This window comes from Cibotium barometz, chromosome 5 (assembly GCF_041138505.1).
Source record: "Cibotium barometz isolate CiBa-2024 chromosome 5, ASM4113850v1, whole genome shotgun sequence".
Lineage (NCBI taxonomy): Eukaryota > Viridiplantae > Streptophyta > Polypodiopsida > Cyatheales > Cibotiaceae > Cibotium > Cibotium barometz.
Window position 1 is genome coordinate 28,972,540 of NC_141050.1, and position 18,954 is coordinate 28,991,493.

The following is an 18,954-nucleotide window of genomic DNA, read 5'->3' on the forward strand; positions in this document are numbered from 1 at the left end:
GATACCAAGATGTGGATCAAGAAATTAGCCAACCAAAGAAAGTAAGAAAAAAACTTTGTGTGAGTTATGAATATCGAGTTATAGATATCAAGAGGTGGATCGAGTAATTAGCCAGCCAAATTAAGAAAATCCCTTTGTGTGAGCTAAAATTATCAAGAGATGGATCAAGAAATTAGCCAACCAAAGTAAGTAAGAAAAATCCTCAAAACTATATCCACAAGCCATCAAGCAAGTATGGAGGTTGAGATCCATTTAGTTAAAGAAAAATGAGCAAGGAAGAGAAGTGGAACCACTATTGGTGGAAAAGGCACATGTGGAAAAGGCACATGCCTTGAAGGAAGAAATGCCATCTCCTGAAGTTGAGGCCATGAATACATCAACACCACCTTTGGTACCAATGGTGTGTCCTTGGTTCCAAATGATGGAAAATTCAAGGTACTTGCTCCAAGCCAAACCCCCCATACGTCGAGACCCATAAGGATAAAAGCTTTGACAAAATGAAAACATTTCTTTTGATATAAAGTCAAAGCTCTGGACATGGCTTCAATGCTCGCAAGCCACATTATCCAAGATAAATCAAAGAAGCAAAAAGCTTATTAGGATTCAACAAGTGCAGTCTTGGGTTTGTCCAAATAAAGTTACATGAGCCAATGAGGCAAAGAACCAATGATCACTTCAACTCTAGTTGGTCACCTTTTTCAAAGCCTAGACCGAGACACTCATAGTCAAAGCAATCATTCCTATGGGGAGTTTTAATGGTTTACACTAGTGCTTGTGGCCAAGGTAACTAAAATTTTAGTAATTTACACTAGTGCTTGTGGCCAAGGTAATTAAAGTTGTGAGAATCATTGAAGCTTAGAGGGCTCATGTAAAGCACAAGAAGATTAGATGGTTCCACAACTAAGAAGTTGTCATGGAGCTTAAGTAGGCTCCAAGGATGATTGTAATTGCATGGATGAGCTAAGTGGTCTATGTAGATTGAGTAAATTTTTTGTTGAAGTGATTACTTATGGATTAAAGGCAAGACTCCATGCCATGGGGGGTGAGTGTAGCAACCGGAAGCAAGGAATGTGTCATGGCCCTCATCAATTAATGAAGCCCAAAGTAGTAGCATTTTAAAAGGATAAAAGCATACCTAGGGAGTTGTTAACAAGCTCCAAGTAAAGAAAATTATTAATACCCAAAAAGACGTAGATCAATGCGCCAAAAATCCTTTTATATTTTCTTTTGTATTGAAGGGTGAAGACTATGGAATGTTGTGGGGAGACCTTGCCAATGGGTGTATTTTCTTGAATTACTGTTCAATTTACATTTCTTTCATTTTTATTTAAAAAAAACTAAAATTCTAAAAATTTTGTGCATTGACAACAAAAGTGATGCATATATATGCTTGCTTGCTTCATTCATGGAAACCCAAAAACAGACTCAAATTTACTTGTGAATCTGAAAAAACCAAAAACATGCAAATGTATGCATACAATTCATATCATATGCCATACAATTTAATATGGTATGTGATAAACAATAAATAATGATAACCTTATTGTGACATGTGTCACCCTCATCCATACAAGTGGATTAATATATCGTACTTTTGGAAAAATATGTTGTACAAATTAAATCATACATTGGTGGACCATTAATTATTGCACTTGTAGTGAAGAAGAATCATTGAACACATCCATCTAGACAATAATAATGCATCAAACGATCCAAGATGCTATTATCAATCGAGTTTAGGTTCATGTCACTTAGGTGATCAATACACAACTGGCCTAAGATGCCAAGAATCGGTTGACACAACTTTTAATGATTCTTGGTCTAAGATGCCACGAATCAAACGATCCAAGATGCTATTATATCAACCGAGTTTAGGTTCATGTCACTTAGGTGATACACAATTGGCCTAATATGCCAAGTAGGACAACAAGAGGATTTAGTGTTAAAGGAGGATTTTAAGGACAATGGCCACTCACATATAGCACATCTGTCATGCATAGTAACAACACAAGGGTGGAGCATTGAGCATATCTTTTTATGATAACTCACATGAAAGACAAAGGAAAAAGGGTATAAACCTAGGCTAGAATTGAAACTTTAATTGTCCATTAAATGGGTCTAGTTCAAGAAACTTTTGAAAAAACCAAGGAAAACATCGGGTGAACGAAATCAATGATTCCTAATGTGGTGGGAGAGGCAGTCAAAACATTGAGCGATCAAAACCGTGCGAGAGCTAAAAATGAGTGACTGAAATTGAGCTACTTTGTTTTCGGCCATTTGAATTTACCATCATCAATGCTATAATTTTTTCTAAATTCATTGTTATGTAAGAGAGAGGTTACAAAGAGAGGAGAGAGAGAGAGAGAGAATTACAGGTGTGTGTGTGTGTGTGTGTGTGTGTGAGAGAGAGAGAGAGAGAGAGAGAGAGAGTGCAAGCATTGCATACGTGCGTGTGTGCGTGCACACACACACATCCTTGAAGAATAACATGAACAACAGCCTCCTAAATAGAGTAGCAAAATTTCTAGGCTTCCATATAGTCTCCCATATACATGAACAGTAACCTCCCATAAACTATCTCATACATAACAACTCCTTGTAATCCATTATAGCCAAAGGTAATAGCATTAGCATTGGATTCAGACCCATGGGCAATCCTTATTGATGAGTGATGGTTATATAGCCCTTGATTATAATTAGAATACAAAACAAATGGTGAATACAAATGATGGTTAGTCTCATGGGCAATCCTTATGACTAGTAATGCAGTTGATTCACCCTGTGGCTATGTCCTCTTGACATTATCTTTTGTTTTATATTGGACATGATAATTACACATTTTGATGCTCTATTTACTTGTCTTGTTTGTTTATTGTTCATAATTTATAGTGTCCTTCCCTCTTATGTGGAATCAATGGCTAGGATGATGATGATAAATAGGCATTTTGACCACATTATAAAGGATCGACAATGTGCCCTTGTAGATGATGATTACAAGGAGGACTAGGTTCTTTGCAACATTCACACATATATAAATTGCATTCAAATGCTTATGTGGACTTCAAGGATGATTGCAATGTGGACATTCCTTTCTTATGTTATATGCTTTTCTATTACAATCCAAGCATGTAATTGATTATAGAGTGAGTTCAAGAAGTAATGTGGTTTCATGGAAGGAAGTTATTTTCACAATGACATCAAAGAGATGTTATTTTCGTCTATAGTGTCAACACACATTTGGTAGATGTTATATTTTCAATTTCCATTTGATGTTTTGCAATGTATTGAATGTTGGGAGAACAATACAAACCTACTTGATGTCATAGACATGAATGAGATATTACCTTGTTTATAATTGCCTATGACACAAATTTCTTTAATGATATGTTTTTCACTTTGTTAAAAATTTATGATGTGATCATAAAACTCATGTGGATTTGAAGGAGATATGTTTTTCACTTTGTTAAAATCTCAGGGGGTTCACTATAAGTAAACCCTTTGTATCACATGCGTTCAAGGCTTATTTTAAAAATCCCTTATATCTGTGAATTTTTCACGAATAAAGCATACCTTTTTTCTATTCAACCTGTGAATACCCCCTTTAAATGGTACCCTTCTGTATGTAAAAAATGTATAAAAAGGGGATTCTAAAAATCCCTTCTATTGAACCCACATTCTACGTTTACATATTTATGAGTGACCCCCCTAGGTTAAAATTTACGATGTGACTACTGTAAAACTCAAGTGGATTTGAAGGATCCTCACCAAAATATTAACGGTGCTTTGTGTTTTATAATAACATCAAAGAGATGTTACTATTTGCATCACATTAACATCTATTGACTATTAGCCACTCCTGTTAACATGGCTTCGCCTATCGTACTTGTATACCTACTTATGTAAGGTTCTTCTCCATCTTACTTTTCCACATATAGAAGAAGCTTATCTTCTATAAAACAACACTAGAACACCAAATGGGAAAGTCCATGACTTTGTAAGATTCCTCCCCAACCTCTCAAGATGTCCAGCATCTTCCCCTATAATCAAATCCCTCTTCAGAAATATAAAAGATCTTGTTTCTACTTGTTTTGGCCTAGAGAGAGAAAATATTCTAGAGAGAGATTATTCAGATTTTGAATATTTTTTGGATGGAAAAATATCTCTTCTTATAAAAATAAGTTCCCCCAAAACAAAAGTTCAAAAATTTTCAGAAGGTGCATTAGAAATCAAGTATAATCTGTTCAAGAGGCCTTATCCTAGGGGGTCCAGATTTTTTGAAAATTTTAAATTAAGGTTTTGAGGGGCCAATCAAATTCATCCAAATGTGTGGAGAAGATAAATAGAAGAAATAAAGAAAATCCCCCCAAAATGAGTAAATACTCACATAAGATGAAGAGTGGAGTAAGGACCAAAGGAAATACTAAAAAAATAGATTTTTGACACCTCACAATGGGAATTCCCCCCCTCATGAAGGAGGCACCTATTTCACATGTGTGGTGGAGTTTTAAATTATCAAAAATTGAGATATTTCATCTCTCCTCTCTCCTAATTCAAGTCTAGTTCCAAAAAGTAAGCTAAACTGATCTAAAAATGGTCAAAAATTGACCAAACTGATCTGGAAAATTCTAGAATTAGTTTGCTTGGTTAGGAGCTCACTTTTTCCTATAAATAGAAGCCTCTCCCTTTGTTGAAGCTTAATAGTGTTTTATGCACTGTTACTCTACTCCTCCCAAGAGCCAAGAACTGTGAATTTCTTAATAATTCACTAGTTTTTGACCATTCCCTCTTCTAAAGATTTGATGGCCACTTTTGTTGCAAACAAGAGTAGATCCCTCAAACCATCAAGCCAAAGGAAAGCTTCCAGAATTCATGTAAGTTAGAAATCTTATATTTTCTTACTCTTTTAATGGTTTTCTAATTTTTGTTTTGTTTGAAATGATAATCTGATGCTATGCCTGCTGGAAAGGCTTTCCCCCTCTCTCATTCTTAAAATCAGCCCTTCTTTATCCTAGTTAAGTAATCTAATTGTTGGAATTAAAATTTTCATATTGTTCTCTTTTAAAAGTGAAGATTGATTAGTCTAGAATGCTTTAAACCAATTGGGGTTAATTTTTAAGTAAATTAAAGTAGGAAAATTTGAAAAATGGTCAGCCATACAAAGGAGGTTATGGCAAAATTTTCTAAAATTTTGTGAAATAAGTTTCATCTTTTATCATTCTAAAAGAATAATCCCTATTGTTTGTGTATTCTAAAAGTGTCATTTTCATTCTATGCATAGAAAAATGCATAGTAGAAATATATTTATTCTAAAAGTGTTATTTCCATTAGATTTAAATTCTATGCATAGAAAGATGCATATTGGTTTTTTTTAAATAAAAGAGTGATTTTCCTTAGATATAAATTCTATGAATAGAAAGATGCATATTGGTTATTTTTTTAAATAAAAGAGTGATTTTCATTAGATATAAATTCTATGCATAGAAAGATGCATATTGGTTAATTTTTTTAACCAGATAGAAGGAAAACTATTACAGACTTATCTTGAAGGAATCAACGCTTTTTTCCTAATTGAATCAGGCACAGCCGTTGATCTATTCATTTGAGAAGTCTTTAAGATATTATTTAACTATTCGAGTTCTAAGCGTATTCCTATTAATCAATTTTATTATTAAAACTCTACTGGATTCCGGCCTAACCCCATCCGGCCCATGGGTTAGCCACTGCCCAACCACTAGAATTGGTAGAACCAGACAAGCACTCACCCACCCATAATTTAATGCCTTTCTTAACTTTTGCTTTAGAATACAAATACGCACACACTCCTCTTTAAACTTTAACTTATAAAACAATCCATTGACAAACAATTCTTGGTTATAGATATCATAACTCAAAATTTCTATCCAGTTCCTTGTTTCTCAAAAACAGGTATCACTCTGGACTCTCCGTCGGGACCAGCTGGTCAGCACCGAGATCCAGTAATAGATTACAATAATTTTTTGTCATCATACATATATATCTTCCACGACATACGCATGGGTGTCCTAAGCACCGCGAGTCTGTGCATCGCCTGGTCAGAACCCTCCAGGATCCTCCTTAGGTGTCCTGGCACTTCACTCAAGGACCGCTTCGTCGGCCCTCGCCCATCGTACCGGAAGCACACCATTTTTCACCGTACCAACAAGACCTGGGTAGGTTTTTGCCGCGTGAGCCGTCCTTTGAACACTCCCCGCCAGGTGTTGCAAACCGAACTTCCCTTAGAAAAACACATATACCAGCATTCTAGCATAAGACAATCCTTTAAGAAAACAGGGTTTCTATGCAAGTTTTCAGTTTTGAGTTTCTTTTGAATACAATGAGTATATCTTAAATCCATATCCCAAGACTTTCTGATCTCGCAGGTCTGAATTCCAAACAGAATTCCTTGAATTCTGTAACCTTGATTCTCATATTAAAATCAAAGGGTCTCAACTTAGTTTCAGATTCGATAGGTGATTTGAGTGAATTTTTCTGAACTGGTCACATCGTCTTTTCTTGAAACTGACGAAGGAGTTATGTCTTGGTCATAGTCTGATTCAGGGTTTGAGCCTGGAAAGGTTCTCCTGAATTATCTTTCTCGAAGGGTAATATTTCAATTAAACCTTTACTGAATTTCATTCATTGAGTATTTGCTTAACTGAATTCAAAACTAATCACAAATTCCTATGAGGAATAAATTAATCATTTATCTAAAATTCCGACTTCGATATTTTTTCTGAGTTTTCTCATTACCATCCTAGAGAATATGAAACGGTAGAATATTTACTTATTCATTTACCAATATTCATGGGATTTAAACATAGGATTAAAGAGAACTCTTATTTTGATATAAAAATTCTGTATGCATCTATTTTATGCATAAAATCCAACTTCTATGGAAATAACACTTTTATATAAAAGATAATCCTTTTATGCATCTATTTATGCATAAAAATCAATTTTGATGAAAGTAACACTTTTATAATAAAAAAAAATTCTTTTATGTATCTTTTTATACATAAAAATCAATTTTGATGAAAGTAACATTTTCATAATTAAAAAAAGTTCTTTTATGCATCATTTTGTGGATAAAAATCAATATTGGTGAAAGTAATACTTTTATAATTAAAAAAATTTCTTTTATGCATCATTTTAGGCATGAAAATCGATATTGATGAAAGTAACACTTTTATAATTAAAAAATAAATTCTTTTATGCATCTATTTATACATAAAAATTAATTTTGATGAAAGTAACACTTTTATAATTAAAAAATAATCTTTTATGCATAAAAATTAATTTTGGTAAAAGTAACACTTTTATAATAATAAAAAAAATTCTTTTATGCATAATTTTATGCATGAAAATCAATATTGATGAAAGTAACACTTTTATAATTTAAAAAAAAAATATTTTCAATATGCATCTTTCTATGCATAGAATTTAATTGTAATGAAAATTACACTTTTATAATATTAAAAAAATATCCAATATGCATCTTTCTATGCATAGAATTTAAATCTAATGAAAATCACTCTTTTATAATAAAAACATAACCAATATGCATCTTTCTATGCATAGAATTTAAATTTTAATGAAAATAACACTTTTATAATAAAAATATTTCTACTATGCATTTTTCTATGCCTAGAATGAAAATAACACTTTTAAAATACACAAATGGTGGGCATTACTCTTTTTGAATAATAAAAGATAAAACTTATTTCACAAAATTTAAGAAAATTTTGCCATAACCTCCTTTGTATGGCTAACCATTTTTCAATTGTTTCTATCCCTCAAGTTATCTAAAAATTATCCCAAATGGTTTAAAGCATTCTAAACTAATCAAATTCCACTTTTAAAAGAGAAACAATATGAAAAGTTTAATTCTAATAATTTGATTACTTATCTAGGATAAAGAAAGGCTGAATTTAAGAATGAAGAGAGGGGGAAAGCCTTTCCAACAAGGCATAACATCATTTTTTCATTTTAAAGAAAACAAAAATTAGAAAACCATTAAAAGGAATAAAGAATAAGTAGGATTTCTAGCTTACTTGAATTTCTGTGAGCTTTCCTTTGGCTTGATGGTTTGAGGGATCTACTCTTGTTTGCAACAAGAGTGGCCACCAATTCTTTTGAAGAGGGAAAGGTCAAAAACTAATGAATTATCAATAAATTCACTGTTTTTGGCTCTGGGGTGGAGTAGAGTAACAGTGCATAAAACACTATTAAGCTTCTACAAAGGAGGGAGGCTTCTATTTAGAGGAAAAGTGAGCTTCTAACTAAGCAAACTGATTCTAGAATTTTCCAGATCAGTTTGGTCAATTTTTGACCATTTTTGGGTCAGTTTAGCTCACTTTTTGGAACTAGACTTGAATTAGGAGAGAGGAGAGATGAAACATCTCAATATTTGAGAATTTAAAACTCCACCACACATGTGAAATAGGTGCCTCCTTCATGAGGGGGAATCCCCACTCTTGAGGTATCAAAAATTTATTTTTTTAGTATTTCTGTTGGTCCTTAGTCCACTCTTCATCTTATGTGAGTATTTACTCATTTTTGGGAGGATTTTCTTTATTTCTTCAATTTAACTGCTCCATACATTTGGATGAATCTGATTGGTCCCTCAGAACCTTAATTTAAAATTTTCAGAAAATCTGGTCCCTTAGGATAAGGCCTTTTAAACAAATTATAATTTATTTCTAATGCACCTTCTGAAAATCTTTTTGAACTTCTGTTTTGGGGGAATTTATTTTAATAAGAAGAGATATTTTTCCATCCAAAAATATCTAAAATCTGAATAACCTCTCTCTAGAATATTTTCTCTCTCTAAGCCAAAATAGATAGAAACAAGATCTTTTATTATTCTCGATTACTTGGTTTACCCTTTCTGATTGACCATCGGTCTCGGGGTGGTAAGTTGTGCTGCGATCCCAGAAAGTTCCTACTGCTTCGAAAAATACAGTCCAGAATCTTGACGTGAACTTGGGATCTCGATCACTTACTATTCTCCTGGTGGGTAGGCCATGCAATCTGAAGATTTCCTTGAGGAACACTCTGGCCACATCCACTGTAGTGTAGGTTTCTTTTACTGGAATCAGATGGGTAACTTTGGTTAATCTATCAACTAGCAATAAGATGAAGTTGTAACCTGATTGCACTGAAGGTAATCCAGTAATAAAATCCATACTGATACATTCCCACTTCATCTGGGGGATGTCTAATGGATATAACTTCCCAGGCATTTTTACTCTCTCGGCCTTGACTTTCTGACAGGTCAGACATTGACGTACATGATTAAGCACATCCTTTTTTAGACCAGGCCAAAAGAAGCTTTTCTTCACAGACATGTAGGTTTTGATGAAACCTGGATGTCCTGTAAAAATAAGGTTGTCATGGGCTTCATTCAGAATTTGACCCTTAGTTCCCTCATCATTGGGAATGCATAGCCTGCGATTATAATACATAATTCCATCATCCAGGCTATACCCTTGAACTCAGTTCAGCTCCTGTGGAGTTTTGCTTTCCTGCATAAGTAGGGTAGCAATAGGGCCAAAGAATCTATCCTGTGCATGATCTTCTCTCTTGCTTCAATAATCAAAGGATTTGACACTACAGTAATTGCAAACAAGAAGGCTTTTCTGCTGAGGGAATCTGCTACCACATTTTCTTTGCCTGGGCGGTACTTGATTTCAAAATCAAATTCCTACAGGGTCTGCATCCACCTTCTTTGGCGCATGTTGAGATCCTTCTGAGTGAAGATCCACTTTAAGCTCTGATGATCTGTCATCAAAGTGAATATTTGACCCAGTAGGTAATGTCCACAACTTAAGGGCATATACTACTGAAAGTAGTTCTAGGTCGTGGATCCACTTTAAGCTCTGATGATCTGTCATCAAAGTGAATATTTGACCCAGTAGGTAATGTCCACAACTTCAGGGCATATACTACTGAAAGTAGTTCTAGGTCGTGGACAGCATAATTCCTCTCATGCTGCGTTCTGAGATTTCGGGATTCATAGGCCACTGCATGACCTTTCTGCACGAGCACACCTCCCAAGGCCAAACCACTGGCATTAGTTACTACCTCAAAGGGTAGAGAGAAATTTGGCAACTTCAGAACGGGATTGGTTACCAAGGTGGTCTTCAGCTTATCAAAAGCACTCTGGCACCTGGCAAACCATTGAAACGGGGTATTCTTCTTGAGAAGATTAGTCAGGGGGGAAGCTATGAGAGCATATTTTGGTATAAAAATTCTATACCAGCCAGTCAATCCCAAGAATCCCTTGACTTCTTTCACTATTTTTGGTTCAGGCCGCCAATCTGACTGCTTGGTCTTTTGCGGAATCTGGAGAAATTCCATCTTTGGATACCAGAAAGCCCAAGTATTCAACATGGTCAGCAGAGAAATTGCATTTGCTCTTTTTTGCAAAGAGTTGGTGCTTCCTTAGAATCTCAAGAACTTTTCTGACATGAGTTTCATGGTCAGCTGCATTCTTTGAGTAAATCAAAATATCATCAAAGAAAACAAGAACAAAATCATCCAAGTATTAAGCGATTGAACGTCCTGCATTAAGCGATTGAATGTAGCTGGGGCATTTGTCAATCCAAATGGCATGATAGTAAATTCATATTGCCCATACCGAGTATTGATGGCTGTCTTCGGGATATCTTGCTCATTAATCCTGATCTGATAATACCCTGATTTGAGATCTATGTTTGTGAAGATTTGGGCTCCACTTAGCTTGTCCACTTAGCTTGTCTTCGGGATATCTTGCTCATTAATCCTGATCTGATAATACCCTGATTTGAGATCTATGTTTGTGAAGATTTGGGCTCTGAGATCTATGTTTGTGAAGATTTGGGCTCCACTTAGCCTGTCCAGAAGCTCATCAATTCTGGGGATAGGATACTTATTCTTAACTGTCAGCTGATTGAGGCCTTTGTAGTCCACACAGAGTCTTAGAGTTCCATCTTTCTTTTTCTAAAAGAGAACTGGCGCACCCCAAGGTGAAACACTGGGTCTTACAGACCCTTGTTCTAACAGCTGTCTAAGCTGTTCCTTGAGTTTGATGGCTTCAGGAACTGGCATTTTGTACATGCGCACCGGCTATACTGGCCTAGCTCCGAGGGTCAATTCTATCACATGATCTACTTCCCGAATTGGAGGCATCTCTGTTAATTCTGCTGGGAATAAATCATCATAATCACTTAACCATTCAAGTTCTTTAGCTTTTAACTTTGTGTCTATTGGATTCATTTTGACAACATAAATGAGCTGATTCTTTCTAAGTCCTTTTAGTAAGTTAGAAGCCTTTACTAACTGCAGACTTGGGGATCCTGAAATTTCGGTTCCTTGAACTTTATTTTCGTGAAGGTCACGGAAGGAAATGGTTCCATTATGACAGTGAATGTCAACTTGATTTTTGTGGAGCCAATCCATTCCAAGGATCCCGTCAAAAACTCCCAAAGATATAGCTCTGAAATGACAATCTGTTAAATTCCCATCTAGATTGAACTGAATACGATCTGTCTCAAGGTGAGTGAAAAGAATCTTCCCACTGGCCAATTCAACTTGCATAGGTTTTCTTGATTTCTGTTCAGACTAGCTTACGCAAGCATCCTAGGGAAATGAAAGAATGAGTACTGCCTGAATCAATCAAAAGCTTAAAAGGCTTACCCTGATACTCAGCTAGAGTATGAATGACGGAGAATTGGCGATTTGGCCCTTGGTTTTCAATTGCTGCATAAATCTATCCTCTTTCCTCTACCACTACTTCTACTATTGTGACTGCTCTGGCTGCTACAGTATGAGGCGAAACTCTTTCTCTTTGGTTGCCCCAGTTTTGGGAAGGAGTTCTGAGGCTACTCTGGATAGAGGCAGATGGCTGAGCTGGAGTTCTCCTAAGATTACCTTGATTTTGACGAGATGTGGACCCTGATTTGACTGATAGGAAGGGGCTGGTCTCTGCACTCTCGGTCCTTGACTTCCCTGCCCCCTTAACATGGCAGGAGTCGGGCAGTCTTTCAGCTGGTGACCAAAACCCTGACATCCAAAACACCGGTTCTCACTTCTGAGCTCATCTCTCTGAATCCTTGAAAGAGGTGGGGCTCCTGAGAAAGTGTTCTATGGGAAGGGTCTTCCTTCACTTTTGAATCTCCCAGTATCCTGATTCTGATTTGGGCCTTGCTGCCTCTTTGGGGGAGGAAAGTTTGAAGTACTTCCCGAGATTTGGAATCTTTTAAAGTTAGAGGGTGCAGGTTTCGGCGGGACCTTAACAACGAAGGCTTTGGCAAAGTCCTTTGCCATTCTTACAGCTTCGGCCACCATTGAGACAGGTTTGGCATTCTTCACTAAGGTGTCCAATGGCTCGTTCATTCCTCTGAATCTGGCCATCAGCTGCTCTTCATCCATTTGCGGGAGGAGAAGGGCAAAAGTTTGATGGTACTCTTCAATTGTTTGGCTATCCTGCTTTAGTTCCAAGAACTCATTCATTTTAGTTTCAAGGAATCCCGGAGGACAAAACCTCTTTTTGAGGTAAGCTTTAAGATCGGTCCAGGGCTGGGTATTCCAGTCGAGAGACGGTTATTCTCGCAGTGATTCCTCCAAGCGACCCTAGCCATTTCCACAATCTTTAACCTGGCGAGAGCCATCTTGCTTCTCTCATTGTAGCCAGTTACATCAAAGTATTCTTCCATAACCTCAATCCACTTCTCCACTACTTCACCTAACTGCTCCCCTTCACCCTTGAAGGGACCAGGTTGGGATCTGTGCAGGGCTTTTCAAACATCTGGATCTAACTCTTCGTCATCGGTTAGAGGATTCGGTTGCCTTGCACGGGTTGCGCGCCTCATGATTCTGACAAAATGAGATTTTTGTCAACTTAACTTTGACAATAAATTTATGATTATTTAATTTTTACGATTTATTCTTTAAACAGATAATTATTTCATCATACTTCATGAAACAAGATTTACTCTGATAATTTTATTAACCATATTCACAATCATGAAAATAATTTAGAATTTTTTTACAAACATCACGGCTCTCAAAATCACTGCCTCAATTGCGTACGCATAAAGAAGCGAAATTGTGAAGGAGACATACCATGGTACACACGATTCATTACAGAAAGAGGTGCTGTAATTCTACTTCTAGGGATAAAACGGCTAAGAAGCCTAAAAACTCGGCATGAAATTCTGAAATTCCTGGGTGAATGATCAAAGAGTTGTACATGTTAAAATTACAGCAATGTGATGAGCTATGGTGGATCAAATGCTAGAATCAACATCATTAACAAAGTGATTAGATAATAATTAAGATGTGATTAGTGAGTAATTAACTAATAGCTTAATGTAGGCATAGATAATCAAAAACCAGCAAATTCTCATTAGGCCAATGCCTCAATTTATAGAGTTTACATCCAAGCATCTAATCCCACTGATTTCTCCTTGATTCTCTCCACCTCTCCCAGAATATCTCCACACTTCTTAAATCTTCTCATGCTACCCTTTATTCTCTCCCAGTAGATTCTTCTCACATTTTCATAGGTTCTCTCACATTTATAGATTCTCTTTTACAGCCTCTAACCAAAGGCTTGTTCCCGCACACACCCTATTCACTTGTATATTTCAACACCTCCCCTCAAGTGAATACTCCTAGCACACCTGGACCCTATAACAAGTTTCCCTCTTACTTGATAGTCCGCGTGACCAGTGCCTAGCATACCTCCCCTCAAGTGAACTTAGCGCACCTGCACCCTGTACCAAGTTTCTTTCTTACTTGATAGCCCGCGACCAGTGCCTCAAGTCCCTAAACTCATAGTCCTTGACACTCTCTCTCTCTATGTGTCCAAGGCTACTACAAGTGCCCGCGAACTTGACTAAAGTGCTCACACATACATCTACCACATGGCCTATACATCATCGGTGGCTCAGAGGTGGTTTTACTTTGTTGGGGCAGGTTACATTGGGTTGTGGGGTCTCTCTCTCTCTCTCTCTCTCTCTCTCAGAGATTTTCACATGGCTCCTCACTCTTTGGAGCCTCATATCTTCTCTTGTCTTCAGTCTTCTTGTCGTGGCAGCTTCTCTTCACGCGTCCATGTCTTCCTCTTCTTTCAGTCTTCTCGTGGTGGCAGCTTTTCTCGTGTCCATGTCTTCCTTCAATGCTTCCTCTAGCTTTTCTTCTTGGAAAGAGATGTTCTTCTTCTTTCATGGCTAGGGCCATGACCTTGTCTGTCAGTTCTTCTTGCTCCATGTGAGCAACATGTTTAAATGTTTTGGTGATAGTTCTTTTGGGCTTTTGATGTTTATCTTGTGTCATTATGCAATGCAAACCCAAATCTATGCAGGAGGTCTTACCTCTTGCCTTATTCTGGACAAGGACAGTGTCTGATCCTATTTTTACACTGATGTAATGTGCCCACCAATACATAATGCATATAGCATTTATTCTTATGCACATTCCTAAATGCAACTCTGGCTATGAATAATCTTGAATTTGAGTGTGATTTGCAGGCATTAACCAAGGGTTAAATGCAAAATGATGATTACCATAAATTTATCAGCATAATTTTACCATTAAATCAAGGGTAACCAATGGTTGGAGTATCAAACCATCTCCGAATTGCAAAATGAAGTTATAGGGATCTGTATCAGATACCTAATGGTTAATTTGAACCCTCAATTGCACCAAAATATAGTAATTAGCACTTATTAATCACTAATTAGCAAATTAATTCTCTATTTTGTATGCAGAAAACAGAGTATGCGGGGAGCCCAGATCTGAGGCCTTAGAGTTCAAATGAGCTCAAATCCTTTTAAGGCCATCAATAGCAATCATTCTAGTAGAGGATTAAGCCAAGAAACACAAGATTTGACCAAACATTGAATGCTTAATCTCTGTTTTACCAAAGTCACCTGCAGATTTGATGAAGAGCTTAGATCTCACTATAGACTTGATCAAATCAATTTATGACTTCACCAGCTTATAGAGCATGCTTGAAAACACCTGGGACTAAGAGGAATTAGACCCATTTGATTTGTGGAAGTAGAAATATCAAATTCACCTCAAAAAAACAGTGCCTCTTCATTCGTGAATTTTTGCAGTTGGCGTTGGCGGTTTGCGCTTCTGATTCGACTGGCTGGAGCAGCATTGAGCTAGCTATCTATGGCTACAAGGGTTTGGACTAATTTTGAGTGTGCAAGGAGAGGGAGCTCCTCCACTGGCTGGGGGTACAGAGGTTAGTTGAAAATAACTAAAATTTTTGATTATTTTCTAATTATCTACTAATCTTAATTAACTATATAATGGGCTCATAAACTTGATGGATTCTAGGCTAGGCTCTGATACCATGTTAAAATTACAGCAATGTGATGAGCTATGGTGGATCAAATGCTAGAATCAACATCATTAACAAAGTGATTAGATAATAATTAAGATGTGATTAGTGAGTAATTAACTAATAGCTTAATGTAGGCATGGATAATCAAAAACCAGCAAATTCTCATTAGGCCAATGCCTCAATTTATAGAGTTTACATCCAAGCATCTAATCCCATTGATTTCTCCTTGATTCTCTCCACCTCTCCCAGAATATCTCCACACTTCCTAAATCTTCTTATGCTACCCTTTATTCTCTCCCAGTAGATTCTTCTCACCTTTTCACAGGTTCTCTCACATTTACAGATTCTCTTTTACAGCCTCTAACCAAGGGCTTGTTCCCACACACACCCTATTCACTTGTATATTTCAATAGTACATGCTGAACAACAAGCCCTAGCCTTATCAGAATCATGGCTAGGGAAATATTTTGCCTGAGTCTCTCACGCTGACTGGTACTGACATTAATACATCGTCCTCCAAAGAACCACATATACCGACATTGCTCAATAGGATCAGGAAAGTAAAGACTCTCAAAATGACGTGCAAGTCTCACTCTGCTTACTCGGGTCGTAGCAGAGTTGATGAGGTGCTCGAATGCAAAATCCTGACTCTGGGAGAGTTCAAGAATTCCAGATAGATTCGGGGTATCCATCTATAAATTTTTGATTCAATTTATGAGTTTTCAATTTTTGAAGTTCATTCAACATAATATTAACAAGTGAAAACATTATTTCCCAAATTTACTTTAAAATTTTAAGCAATTTCTATTGTTGCTACGTAAATTCACAACAGTGCTTTGATACTAAATGTGGGATCCCATTGCCCCCTCCGCACACCAGATTCCCGGTAGCTGGTAGCGGAAGCAGATCCCTCGTTCGTGGGGCAAGGTTTCCCATTCGGGACCTTGCCCTCGAATGTCTGGGCACAAGACTAAGCTGGTGGTCATTCCGAAAACCGAAAGAGGGAAAATTTCCCATGCCCGAAAAACGGGGACGATTCCACCATTTTGAATTTCTTAACAAGTTTTTCTAACGAGGTCAAGATACTGAACTAACCTTCATCTGATTAAACCACATAGAAGGAAAACTATTACAGACTTATCTTGAAAGAATTAACGCTTTTTTCCTAATTGAATCAGGCACAGCCGTTGATCTATTCATTTGAGAAGTCTTCAGGTTATTATTTAACTATTCGAGTTCTAAGCGTATTCCTATTAATCAATTTTATTATTAAAACTCTACTGATTCCAGCCTAACCCCATCCGGCCCATGGGTCCCATGGGTGAGCCACCGCCCAACCACTGGAATTGGTAAAACCAGACAAGTACCATGTCTTGGTCATAGTCTGATTCAGGGTTTGAGTTTGGAAAGGTTCTCCTAAACTATCTTTCCCGAAGGGTAATATTTCAATTACTACTTTACTAGATTTCATTCATTGAGTATTTGCTTAACTGAATTCAAAACTAATCACGAATTCCTATGAGGAATAAATTAATCATTTATCTAAAATTTCGACTTCGATAGTTTTTCTGAGTTTTCTCATTACCATCCTAGAGAATATGAAACGATAGAATTTTCTCTCACAGAGTATTTACTTATTCATTTACCAATATTCATGGGATTTAAACATAGGATTAAAGAGAACTCTTATTTTGATATAAAAATTCTGTATGCATCTATTTATGCATAAAATCTAACTTCTATGGAAATAACACTTTTATATAAAAGAAAATCCTTTTATGCATCTATTTATGCATAAAAATCAATTTTGATGAAAGTAACACTTTTATAATAAAAATTTTCTTTTATACATCTATTTATGCATAAAAATCAATTTTGATGAAAGTAACACTTTTATAATTAAAAAAAATTCTTTTATGCATCTATTTATACATAAAAATCAATTTTGATAAAAGTAACACTTTTATAATAATAAAAAAATTCTTTTATGCATCATTTTATGCATAAAAATCAATATTCGTGAAAGTAATACTTTTATAATTTAAAAAAAATCTTTTATGCATCATTGTATACATGAAAATCAATATTGATGAAAGTAACACTTTTATAATTAAAAAACAAATTATTTTATGTATCTATTTATACATAAAAATAAATTTTGATGAAAGTAACACTTTTATAATTAAAAAAAGTTCTTTTATGCATCATTTTATGCATAAAATTCAATTTTGGTGAAAGTAATACTTTTTAAAAAAAATCTTTAATGCATCATTTTATGCATGAAAATCAATATTGATGAAAGTAACACTTTTATAATAAAAAAAATTATTCCCAATATGCATCTTTCTATGCATAGAATTTAATTCTAATGAAAATCACACTTTTATAATTAAAAAAATATCAAATATGCATCTTTCTATGCATAGAATTTAAATATAATGAAAATCACTCTTTTATAATAAAAACATAACCAATATGCATCTTTCTATGCATAGAATTTAGATTTTAATGGAAATAACACTTTTATAATAAAAATATTTCTACTATGCATTTTTCTATGCCTAGAATGAAAATAACACTTTTAGAATACACAAATGGTAGGGATTACTCTTTTTGAATAATAAAAGATAAAACTTATTTCACAAAATTTAAGAAAATTTTGCCATAACCTCCTTTGTATGGCTGACCATTTTTCAATTTTTTCTATCCTCAAGTTATTTAAAAATTATCCCAAATGGTTTAAAGCATTCTAAACTAATCAAATTTCATTTTTAAAAGAGAAACAATATGAAAAGTTTAATTCTAATAATTTGATTACTTATCTAGGATAAAGGCATAACATCATTTTTTCATTTTAAAGAAAACAAAAATTAGAAAAACATTAAAAGGAATAAAGAATAAGTAGGATTTCTAGCTTACTTGAATTTCTGTGAGCTTTCCTTTGGCTTGATGGTTTGAGGGATCTACTCTTGTTTTCAACAAGAGTGGCCACCAATTCTTTTGAAGAGGGAAAGGTCAAAAACTAATGAATTATCAATAAATTCACTGTTTTTGGCTCTGGGAGTGGAGTAGAGTAACAGTGCATAAAACACTATTAAGCTTCTACAAAGGGAGGAGGCTTCTATTTATAGGAAAAAGTGAGCTTCTAACCAAGCAAACCGATTCTAGAATTTTCCAGATCAGTTTGGTCAATTTTTGACCATTTTTGGGTTAGTTTAGCTTACTTTTTGGAACTAGACTTGAATTAGGAGAGAGGAGAGATAAAATATCTCAATATTTTAGAATTTAAAATTCCACCACACATGTAAAATAGGCACCTCCTTCATGAGGGGGAATACCCACTCTTGAGGTGTCAAAAATTCATTTTTTTAGTATTTCCTTTGGTCCTTAGTCCACTCTTAATCTTATGTGAGTATTTACTCATTTTTGGGGGGATTTTCTTTATTTTTTCAATTTATCTCCTCCATACATTTGGATGAATCTGATTGGCCCCTCAGAACCTTAATTTAAAATTTTTAAAAAATCTGGTCCCTTAAGATAAGGCCTTTTGAACAGATTATAATTTATTTCTAATGCACCTTCTGAAAATCTTTTTG